Source organism: Mesoplodon mirus (genome assembly GCF_964341445.2).
Source record: "Mesoplodon mirus genome assembly, chromosome: 3".
Classification (NCBI taxonomy): domain Eukaryota; kingdom Metazoa; phylum Chordata; class Mammalia; order Artiodactyla; family Ziphiidae; genus Mesoplodon; species Mesoplodon mirus.
In genome coordinates, this window is record NC_138978.1 from 143,250,164 (window position 1) to 143,262,711 (window position 12,548).

Consider the following 12,548-nt stretch of genomic DNA (forward strand, 5'->3'; position numbering starts at 1 on the left):
TTTGGTTCATTCTCAGTGACAGGGCTTTCATTGCCTGAATGGGACTGAGGGCTCCTACAGTATCTGTAGCTTGGACTTCTGTCACTGACATGGGTGTGGGTCTCTCAGGGCCTTGGCTGATTTATCAGTTTATCAACCCTCTCATGAACCATGCTTTTAAAGAGTCTAAAGAGTTGCTAAGATACAATTTGATTTTACAGCACTAGCCCCCAAATTTAAAAACAATCTCAAAAGCAAGCCAATCCCCCACTCCTAGAAGAGTGAAACTAGGCACATTTTTGTTCCCGGAATCCAGTAAAGACTTTGACCAAAGAACATAGCAGAAACTCAATGGCATTTGAGAGAAAGATAAAGTCTCTTTGGTTTTAGCCTCACTAGAATGTCCATTAGTCTATGCCATTTAACTGAAATTTCTGACCTGTGAACTTCGAACCAGGAGGAATCTTTTAGCTTGACCTTGATTTGTCACTATGAATTTGCCATGTGCAGTGCACAGCCCTGAGCATCTGTCACACATGGACTCTTGAGTTATCCTTCCTCTTTGATGACCTTGTGGTTCATACTGCAGTACTGAACTGTTTATGGGTTCTGTCGAGTAACATTACACCTCCAGGTCTGAGGCATAGATTTGACAGTCCTATGCCACCATGGTCATTTTCACTGCCTCCTGCTATGGAACTACATAGACCAAAGGCGGCTGCCTTTAGGAGAACATTTCTTTCTCCAATATAATTGACAAATCCAGTGTCAGCTTGGGTCCACATGTAAAGGGAGTCACTTGAGCCTACGGTAGACCATATGTGTCAATGCCGACAAGTTCTATAAGACATGTTTTCCTTACAATTGAGTCTTTGTCTCAGTCAAGCCTGCTTGGGAAAAACTGTACCTGAAGAGTAAGGCAAGGTGGACGGCTGCCTGAGACTTTCCTGCCCTGTAAACTCCAGCACACTCTCAAGTCAAGTGCCAGGTAAAGGTCTCTGTATACTAAAGACCCTCCAGGTGCCTTATTCATTCCGCTCCAGGTATTGCTCAGTCACCTGCAACTCCCTAATGCCCCTTTTCTTTATGCCAGGCCTTTACTTAAGTGGCTCGAAAGAGACAGCCACTCTCCCACACCATAAGCTGCAGCCATTAGCCAAAATCAAAGTATCTTATGGCTGGTGTAGTGGGTTGGATGGTGGCCCCCAAAAGGATATATCCATGTCCTAATCCTTGACGGTTACCTCATTTGAAAAAAAAAGGTTTTGCAAATATCATTAAGGATCTTGAGATGGGATTTCCATCCTATGTTAGCTGGATGGGTCCTAAATACAATGACAATTGTCCTTAATATACAAGAAGGGCAGAGGGATATTTGAGACACACAAAAGAGAAGATACAGACACAGAAAGGGGGTGATGTGAAGACACAGACCAAAACTGAGTGACGTGGCCTCAAACCAAGGAAGCTGGCAACCACCAGAAGCTGAAAGAGGCAAGGGATAGAATCTTCCCTAGAGCATCAGTAGGGAGAGCAGCCTTGCTGACACCTTGACAGCACACTTCTGGCCTCTACAACTGTGAGATCGTAAATTTCTATTGTGTTCAGCCTCCAAGTTTATTAGTCTCCCAGCAAGCACGGCACATTTATACAGCATGCATTAAACGTTTTCTAAGCTTCAGCAGTTTACTGCACAAACCTAAATATTTTCAAACAGTCAAAGGCCTCAGCATCCCACCATACATTAAAGACCAAGGCAGTAGACTACCTTCCTTGGCAGTAACAAAAGATTTTCCACATGGACATTTTCCTCTCCAAAATGTCAGCTCCTTTCTTTTGATTTCTCAGTGTTCCCAGGTAATGCACCAAGTGTTAGGGACTTCTAATTACCTTCCAGCAAGTACAGTGCCTTAATTCCATTTGGTTTGGAATAAATTAGGAAATAAGATAAAAGAGAAAAGATGGAGGGCCGAATATTCCTGTTACTGTTGATAACCCTGGCTTGAGAATCCAGTTGGAATGAAATGATCACATAACTGAACCCCAGAATGGGGCAGATTTACTAACTAGTAATACACAGAATGAGAGAAACAGAAGACACTCACTCACACTCTCAAGGGAGAGAACAGAATTAGTCAAGGCAAGCATGCTCACTTAATTCTTTTCAAGCTTTCTGTATAAGTCACTTGATCACCCTGGGGCAGAGTCAGTAAAGAAGCAGCGCTGATAGGACCCTACGAGCTCTCTTGACAGGACTGAAACATCAGGAGCAGGAAAGGAACATTCCCTCACTCCCCACCACCACCACCCCCAGCAGTAAAAATATGATCATCCACATTGACAATGTAAAAGAAATCAGAAACTACGCTAACTCTGATTCACTCTTAGTATACCAACAGCTAATCGGGAGCCTTGTGAAAAACCATCTTGATTAGTTGCTAATAAAACTCTTTAGGGGCCTGGGGGAAGATGGCGGAAGAGTAAGACGCGGAGATCACCTTCCTCCCCACAGAGACACCAGAAATTCATCTACACGTGGAACAACTCCTACAGAACACCTACTGAACGCTGGCAGAAGACCTCAGACCTCCCAAAACGCAAGAAACTCCCCACGTACCTGGGTAGGGCAAAAGGAAAAAGAATAAACAGAGACAAAAGGATAGGGACGGGACCTGCGCCAGTGGGAGGGAGCTGGGAGGCAGGAAAGGTTTCCACACACTAGGAAGCCCCTTCGAGGGCGGAGACTGCAGGTGGCGGAGGGGGAAAGCTTGAGAGTAGCGGAGGAGAGCACAGCAACAGGGGAGCGGGGGGCAAAGCAGAGAGATTCCCGCACAGAGGATTGGTGCCGACCGGCACTCACCAGCCGGAGAGGCTTGTCTGCTCGGCCGCCTGGGAGGGCGCGGCTGGGAGCTGAGGCTCGGGTTTTGGGTTTCGGTCGGGAGCGCGCAGGGAGAGGACTGGGGTTGGCGGCCTGAACACAGCCTGAAGGGGTTAATGCACCACAGCTGGCCGGGAGGGAGTCCTGGAAAAAGTCTGGACCTGCCAAAGAGGCAAGAGACTTTTTCTTCCTTCTTTGTTTCCTGGTGCGCGAGGAGAGGGGATTAAGAGCGCTGCTTAAAGGAGCTCCAGAGAAGGGCGCGAGCCGCGGCTAAAAGCGCGGGCGTGGGACGCTAGGGCTGCTGCTGCCACCGCCAAGAGGCCTGTGTGCGAGCGCAGGCCACTGTCCATGCCCCCTTTCCGGGGAGCCTGTGCAACCTGCCACTGCCGGGGTCCCGGGATCCAGGGACAGCTTCCCCGGGAGAGTGCACGGCGCGCCTCGGGCTGGTGCAACGTCACGCCAGCTTCTGCTGCCGCAGGCTCACCCCGCACTCCGTACCCCTCCCTCCCCCCGGCCTGAGTGAGTCAGAGTCCCCAAAGCAGCTGTTCGTTTAACCCCGTCCTGTCTGAGCGAAGAACAGACGCCCTCCAGCGACCTACATGCAGAGGCGGGGCCAAATCCAAAGCTGAGACCCGGGAGCTGTGAGAACAAAGAAGAGAAAGGAAAATCCCTCCCAGCAGCCTCAGAAGCAGTGGATTAAAGTTCCACAATCAACTTGTACCCTGCATCTGTGTAATACATGGATAGACAAGGAATCATCCCAACTTGAGGAGGTGGACTTTGAGAGCAAGATTTATGATTTTTTCCCCGACTTTGAGAGCAAGATTTATGATTTTTTCCCCCTTTCCTCTTTTTGAACAACACAATAAGTGAAATTAAAAATACTCTAGATTGGATCAATAGCAGAATAACTGAGGCAGAAGAACAGATAAGTGACCTGGAAGATAAAATAGTGGAAATAACTACTGCAGAGCAGAATAAAGAAAAAAGAATGAAAAGAACTGAGGACAGTCTCAGAGACCACTGGGACAACATTAAATGCACCAACATTCGAAGTATAGGGGTTCCAGAAGAAGAAGAGAAAAACAAAGGGACTGAGAAAATATTTGAAGAGATTATAGTTGAAAACTTCCCTAATATGGGAAAGGAAATAGTTAATCAAGTCCAGGAAGCACAGAGCGTCCCATACAGGAAAAATCCAAGGAGAAACACGTCAAGACACATATTAGTCAAACTGTCAAAAATTAAATACAAAGAAAACATATTAAAAGCAGCAAGTGAAAAACAACAAATGACACACAAGGGAATCCCCATAAGGTTAACAGCTGATCTTTCAGCAGAAACTCTGCAAGCAAGAAGGGACTGGCAGGACATTTTTAAAGTGATGAAGGAGAAAAACCTGCAACCAAGATTACTCTACCCAGCAAGGATCTCATTCAGATTTGATGGAGAAATTAAAACCTTTACAGACAAGCAAAAGCTGAGAGGGTTCAGCTCCACCAAACCAGCTTTACAACAAATGCTAAAGGAATTTCTCTAGGCAAGAAACACAAGAGAAGGAAAAGACCTACAATAACGAACCCAAAACAATTAAGAAAATGGGAATAGGAACACACATATCGATAATTACCTTAAATGTAAATGGACTAAATGCTCCCACCAAAAGACACAGATTGGCTGAATGGATACAAAAACAAGACCCATATATATGCTGTCGACAAGAGACCCACTTCAGACCTAGAGACACATACAGAGTGAAAGTAAGGGGATGGAAAAAGATATTCCATGCAAATGGAAACCAAAAGAAAGCTGGAGTAGCAGTTCTCATATCAGTCAAAATAGACTTTAAAATAAAGACTATTAGAAGAGACAAAGAAGGACACTACCTAATGATCAAGGGATCGATCCAAGAAGAAGATATAACAATTGTAAATATTTAGGCACCCAACATAGGAGCACCTCAATACCTAAGGCAAATACTAACAGCCATAAAAGGGGAAATCGACAGTAGCACATTCGTAGTAGGGAACTTTAACACCCCACTTTCACCAATGGACAGATCATCCAAAATGAAAATAAATAAGGAAACACAAGCTTTAAATGATACATTAAACAAGATGGACTTAACTGATATTTATAGGACATTCCATCCAAAAACAAAAGAATACACATTTTTCTCAAGTGCTCATGGAACATTCTCCAGGATAGATCATATCTTGGGTCACAAATCAAGCCTTGGTAAATTTAATAAAATTGAAATTGTATCAAGTATCTTTTCCGACCACAATGCTATGAGACTAGATATCAATTACAGGAAAAGATCTGTAAAAAATACAAACACATGGAGGCTAAACAATACACTACTTAATAACGAAGTGATCACTGAAGAAATCAAAGAGGAAATCAAAAAATACCTAGAAACAAATGACAATGGAGACACGACAACCCAATACCTAGGAGAGGCAGCAAAAGCAGTTCTAAGAGGGAAGTTTATAGCAATACAATCCTACCTTAAGAAACAGGAAATATGTCGAATAAACAACCTAAACTTGCACCTAAAGCAATTAGAGAAAGAAGAACAAAAAAACCCCAAAGTTAGCAGAAGGAAAGAAATCATAAAAATCAGATCAGAAATAAATGAAAAAGAAATGAAGGGAACGATAGCAAAGATCAATAAAACTAAAAGCTGGTTCTTTGAGAAGATAAACAAAATTGACAAACCATTAGCCAGACTCATCAAGAAAAAAAGGGAGAAGACTCAAATCAATAGAATTAGAAATGAAAAAGGAAAAGTAACAACTGACACTGCAGAAATACAAAAGATCAGGAGAGATTACTACAAGCAACTCTATGCCAATAAAATGGACAACCTGGAAGAAATGGACAAATTCTTAGAAATGCACAACCTGCCAAGACTGAATCAGGAAGAAATAGAAAATATGAACAGACCAATCACAAGCACTGAAATTGAAACTGTGATTAAAAATCTTCCAACAAACAAAAACCCAGGACCAGATGGCTTCACAGGTGAATTCTATCAAACATTTAGAGAAAAGCTAACACCTATCCTTCTCAAACTCTTCCAAAATATAGCAGAAGGAGGAACATTCCCAAACTCATTCTACAAGGCCACCATCACCCTGATACCAAAACCAGACAAGGATGTCACAAAGAAAGAAAACTACAGGCCAATATCACTGATGAACATAGATGCAAAAATCCTCAACAAAATACTAGCAAACAGAATCCAACAGCACATTAAAAGGATCATACACCGTGATCAAGTGGGGTTTATTCCAGGAATGCAAGCATTCTTCAATATACGCAAGTCAATCAACGTGATACACCACATTAACAAATTGAAGGAGAAAAACCATATGATCATCTCAATCGATGCAGAGAAAGCTTTTGACAAAACTCAACACCCATTTATGATAAAAAACCTGCAGAAAGTAGGCATAGAGGGAACTTTCCTCAACATAATAAAGGCCATATATGACAAACCCACAGCCAACATCATCCTCAATGGTGAAAAACTGAAAGCGTTTCCAATAAGATCAGGAACAAAACAAGGTTGCCCACTCTCACCACTCTTATTCAACATAGTTTTGGAAGTTTTAGCCACAGTAATCAGAGAAGAAAAGGAAATAAAAGGAATCCAAATCGGAAAAGAAGAAGTAAAGCTGTTACTGTTTGCAGATGACATGATACTATAAATAGAGAATCCTAAAGATGCTACCAGAAAACTACTAGAGCTAATCAATGAATTTGGTAAAGTAGCAGGATACAAAATTAATGCACAGAACTCTCTGGCATTCCTATACACTAATGATGAAAACTCTGAAAGTGAAATCAAGAAAACACTCCCATTTACCACTGCAACAAAAAGAATAAAATTTCTAGGAATAAACCTACCTAAGGAGACAAAAGACCTGTATGCAAAAAATTATAAGACACCGATGAAAGAAATTAAAGATGATACAAATAGATGGAGAGATATACCATGTTCTTGGATGGGAAGAATCAACATTGTGAAAATGACTCTACTACCCAAAGCAATCTACAGATTCAATGCAATACCTATCAAACTACCACTGGCATTTTTCACAGAACTAGAGCAAAAAATATCACAATTTGTATGGAAACACAAAAGACCCTGAACAGCCAAAGCAATCTTGAGAACGTAAAATGGAGCTGGAGGAATCAGGCTCCCTGACTTCAGACTATACTACAAAGCTACAGTAATCAAGACAGTATGGTACTGGAACAAAAAACAGAAATATAGATCAATGGAACAGGATAGAAAGCCCAGAGATAAACCCATGCACATATGGTCCCCTTATCTTTGATAAAGGAGGCAGGAATGTACAGTGGAGAAAGGACAGTCTCTTCAATAAGTGGTGCTGGGAAAACTGGACAGGGACATGTAAAAGTATGAGATTCGATCACTCCCTAACACCATACACAAAAATAAGCTCAAAATGGATTAAAGACCTAAATGTAAGGCCAGAGCCTATCAAACTCTTAGAGGAAAACATAGGCAGAACACTCCATGACATAAATCACAGCAAGATCCTTTTTGACCCACCTCCTAGAGAAATGGAAATAAAAACAAAAATAAACAAATGGGACCTAATGAAACTTCAAAGCTTTTGCACAGCAAAGGAAACCATAAACAAGACCAAAAGACAACCCTCAGAATGGGAGAAAATATTTGCAAATGGAGCAACGGACAAAGGATTAATCTCCAAAACTTATAAGCAGCCCATGCAGCTCAATAAGAAAAAAACAAACAACCCAATCCAAAAGTGGGCAGAAGACCTAAATAGATGTTTCTCCAAAGAAGATATATAGACTGCCAACAAACACATGAAAGAATGCTCAACATCATTAATCATTAGAGAAATGCAACTCAAAACAACAATGAGATATCATCTCACACCAGTCAGAATGGCCATCATCAAAAAATCTAGAAACAATAAATGCTGGAGAGGGTGTGGGGAAAAGGGAACACTCTTGCACTGCTGGTGGGAATGTGAATTGGTACAGCCACTATGGAGAACAGTATGGAGGTTCCTTAAAAAACTACAAATAGAACTACCATATGATCCAGCAATCCCACTACTGGGCATATACCCTGAGGAAACCATAATTCAAAAAGAGTCATGTACCAAAATGTTCATTGCAGCTCTATTTACAATAGCCCAGAGATGGAAACAACCTAAGTGTCCATCATCAGATGAATGGATAAAGAAGATGTGGCACATATATACAATGGAATATTACTCAACCATAAAAAGAAATGAAATTGAGTTATTTGTAGTGAGGTGGATGGACCTAGAGTCTGTCATACATAGTGAAGTAAGTCAGAAAGAGAAAGACAAATACCGTATGCTAACACATATATATGGAATTTAAGGAAAAAAATGTCATGAAGAACCTAGGGGTAAGACAGGAATAAAGACACAGACCTGGGGCTTCCCTGGTGGCACAGTGGTTGAGAGTCTGCCTGCCGATGCAGGGGACACGGGTTCGTGCCCCGGTCTAGGAAGATCCCACATGCCGCGGAGTGGCTGGGCCTGTGAGCCATGGCCTCTGAGCCTGCACGTCCGGAGCCTGTGCTCCACAACGGGAGAGGCCACAATAGTGAGAGGCCCGTGTACCAAAAAAAAAAAAAAGACACAGACCTACTAGAGAATGGACTTGAGGATATGGGGAGGGGGAAGGGTAAGCTGTGATACACAACCAAATATAAGGTCGCTAGCTAGTGGGAAGCAGCCGCATAGCACAGGGAGATCAGATCGGTGCTTTGTGACCGCCTGGAGGGGTGGGATAGGGAGGGTGGGAGGGAGGGAGACGCAAGAGGGAAGAGATATGGGAACATATGTATATGTATAGCTGATTCACTTTGTTATAAAACAGAAACTAACACACCATTGTAAAGCAATTATACTCCAATTAATATGTAAAAAAAATGTCATGAAGAACCTAGGGGTAAGACAGGAATAAAGACACAGACCTACTCGAGAATGGACTTGAGGATATGGGGAAGGGGAAGGGGAAGCTGTGACAAAGTGAGAAAGTGGCATGGACATATATACACTACCAAACATAAAATAGATAGCTAGTGGGAAGCAGCCACATGGCACAGGGAGATCAGCTCGGCGCTTTGTGACCACCTAGAGGGGTGGGATAGGGAGGGTGGGAGGGAGGGAGATGCAAGAGGGAAGAGATATGGGAACATATGTATATGTATGACTGATTCGCTTTGTTATAAATCAGAGACTAACACACCATTGTAAAGCAATTATATTCCAATAAAGATGTAAAAATAAAAAATATAAATGGTTTAAAAAAGCAAGTAAATATCTATGTATTGCTAGAAAAGAGATAATTTAATGATGAGCTTTCTTTATTAGTCATATTTTATACTGTTAGAAGAATGAGACTGTCAACTGAATTCTGTCCCCCCAAAATTCATACATTCAAGCTCTAACAAAGTGATGGTATTTGGAGATGGGGCCTTTGGCAGGTAATTAGATTAAATGATGTCATGAGGATTAGGCTCTATTAGTGCCCCTATAAGAAGAAACCAGAGAATGTTTTCTGTCTCTCTCCAACATGTGAGGACACAGTGAAAAGACAGTTGTCTGCAAGCCAGCAAGAGAGCCCTCACCAGGCACTGAATTGGCCAGCACCATGATCTTAGACTTCCAAGCCTCTAGAACTGTGAGTTGTTAAAGTCACTAAGCCTATAGTATTATGTTATGGCACCTTGAGCTATAAGAGTACTAAATGGAAGAGACATGGAGGAACCCTAAACGCATATTGCTAAATGAAAGATGCCAAACTGAAATGGATACATACTGTATGATTTCAGCTATATGACATCCTGGAAAACGTAGGGCTCTTAACCTATTCTGTATGATACTGTAATGGTCAATGCTTGTCATACATTCGTCAAAACCCATAGGATATACAACAGAGTAAACTGTAATGTAAACTATGGATATTAGTTAATAATAATGTATGAACATTGGCTCATCAATTGTAAAAAAATGCCCCACACTAATGCAAGACGTTAATAATATGGGAAACTGTGGTTTGGGGAATAGATGTGAGGGGGTGTATGGGAACTCTATACCCTGCTCAAAAATTCTCTTTAAACTTAAAACTACTGTAAATATAGTCTACCAATTTATTTAAACAAAATAAATCTAAGTTGCCTCATCATATTGTGAGGTTATTAACCATCTTATAGTTTTTCTATTTTCTATTTCTAAAGACCTACTTCTTTAATGTTCATTTCTATCTTCTTTTATCCTTGTAAAAAATATATCAAATGTTTTGTATTATTTCACCTCCCAGCCTATTATCTTTTTAGTTATATGTCTTTCACAAACATTCATTAGAAACTACATTAGATATCCTTGACTTATTACACTCTATGCCCATTACTATTTTCACCACCTCCCTCGTAATGCTTGAACCTTGGCTATGACCCATTGTCACCTCTGGACAAATAGTTTCTGCTCTATTTTCTGTCTTCTGTCCTTCTGGGCCACTTCTGTCTACCATCATTACCCAAAGAACTGACTTTACAGATTCTATATGCCAGTGTGTAAGACTTGCAGTGTTTTAAGAAGTATCCCAACTTCGTGATGATGATTTGGGATCATTACTAAAGCATTCGGGATCATACATATTCTTTTAAGGTAGTTTTACAGGACAACGCACATTGGTATTTTTCTCCTATTAACAGAGTAGGAAATTGTGGGTTGATGTGCAGTTATTTCAATTAAGAAAGCAAGATATGAACACTGCTTCTCTGCTGGGGTACTTGGCACTGCTCTTTCTCGTGCTGGGACATATTTTGCGCCTTTACAGCCTTGCATCTAGGTGTCCTGATCAGACTAATGTTTGGCTTTATTGGATACGTTGACCAGTCTGATTGATATTCTGGTACATACAGGGTACTTGGTCATGGTTGCTCACCTCTGAACCTCAGCATCATCACCTGCAAAGTGCAACTAATAGCATATCCGCTTTGTGGGGTTTTTATGGATTTGGCAAGCGTCATAGTGCCTGGCACATGCTGGAGACTCAGGTGATGCAGTAATTACTCAAATGTGCATCTCCAATGGATCCCTCCCACCTGGACAGGGTGACTTAACAGCCTTGGGGGAGTAAGAGCAGGACAAACAGCAAGGGCAGCATGGGCCAAGGGAAGGAGGTGAGAACTGACATGCAGGGGGCCCTCTTGCTGGTATCACCAGAGGGCCCATAGTGAGCCAGGATGTGGGGAGAGACTGGCCGGTCAGTAAGACCAGGCCAAGAAAGGCCGTGTGAGGGGGCTTAGCTTTTACCTTGTGGTAGAGGCCATCCAAAGGAGAAAGTGGAAGATGGGCAGGTATAGACTTCTCCCTTAGGAATTGTCCTCGGGGTCTGTTTATGTCCTGGCAGGGTGCGTTCAACGAGTTGGCCTCTCCAGCACATTCTAGAGAGCACTGGCCATGTCTGACCTTCTGGAGATACAGCCCTGACCTCCTGGCCACCTCACTGAGGAGAGGGCTCATGGGGGAATCAGCTTCACTCTGCATCTGTCCACCAGTCCTGCACCCTGGACCCAGGACCACTCACTTCCAAGAGGCACACCCAGCTGCCAGAGGAAGTGACATTTCCTGACTCATCTGGCTAAGAATGAGCAGAGTATCACTGACCATTCCAGGGGAGTAGCTGCCACAGAAGATCAGGATGCGTACAAGCCATAGAAGATCAGAAGGAACAAAGGTCAGTCCACGTGGGAGTTCACATGGGCGCCTCACAGTCCCCAACAGGCCCTCGAGTTTCCCTTCCAGCCCAACACACACTCCACCTGCCCACAGTCGCCCGTGCCACCATCACACAGCCCCACAGAGCTCCAAACATCCTCAAACACACAAACTCCCTACTTATAAGCAGATGCCTGACTGTGTGCCCAGAACCCTCCTGCTCCAATATACATGCACTACAAACCCCAATAAAATCACAGCCACGGTCTTGAATACAAAAACACACCCCCAACGGCCCCTGATAATCAAACACCTAAATCCTCATACCCCACAAAAATCCACCCAACCCCATATAACCCCTCAATGCAAACACACAAACCCTTCGACAATAGCCAAATATATTCAAACCAAACTCACATACTTCTTAATATAAGACACAACCCCCAAAATCCAAATAGAACACATACAGTCCCCACACAGCTGTCAACATCCACATATGTACAATGCCTCAGAAGCTGAGACAAACACAAAATACCATCAGAGAGACACAATGTTTCCAACCTTCTCCTAAATACTCCCCCCAGAACACATCATGACCTCACACCCCCAATACAAACATACACCCATCTCCCTCTTGAGATACTATAAACAGCCTCTGTCATATCCCCTGATTATACACACACAGCTGGCAGCCCCAATTTACACTGACAACCCCAATCTCTGCAAATTCCTCCGCATCAAAAATACACTCCCTGAACTCTTACCCTACAGGATGAGCATGTGTATAACTCCTGCACTCTGAATACACACAGATCCAACACACAAAGCATTAAAATGCACACCCCTACCTCTTCTCAAATGCCTGCACACATAGCCTCAAAACACGCAGAAGCAGCCCACCACCCAGCCACACCATGCTA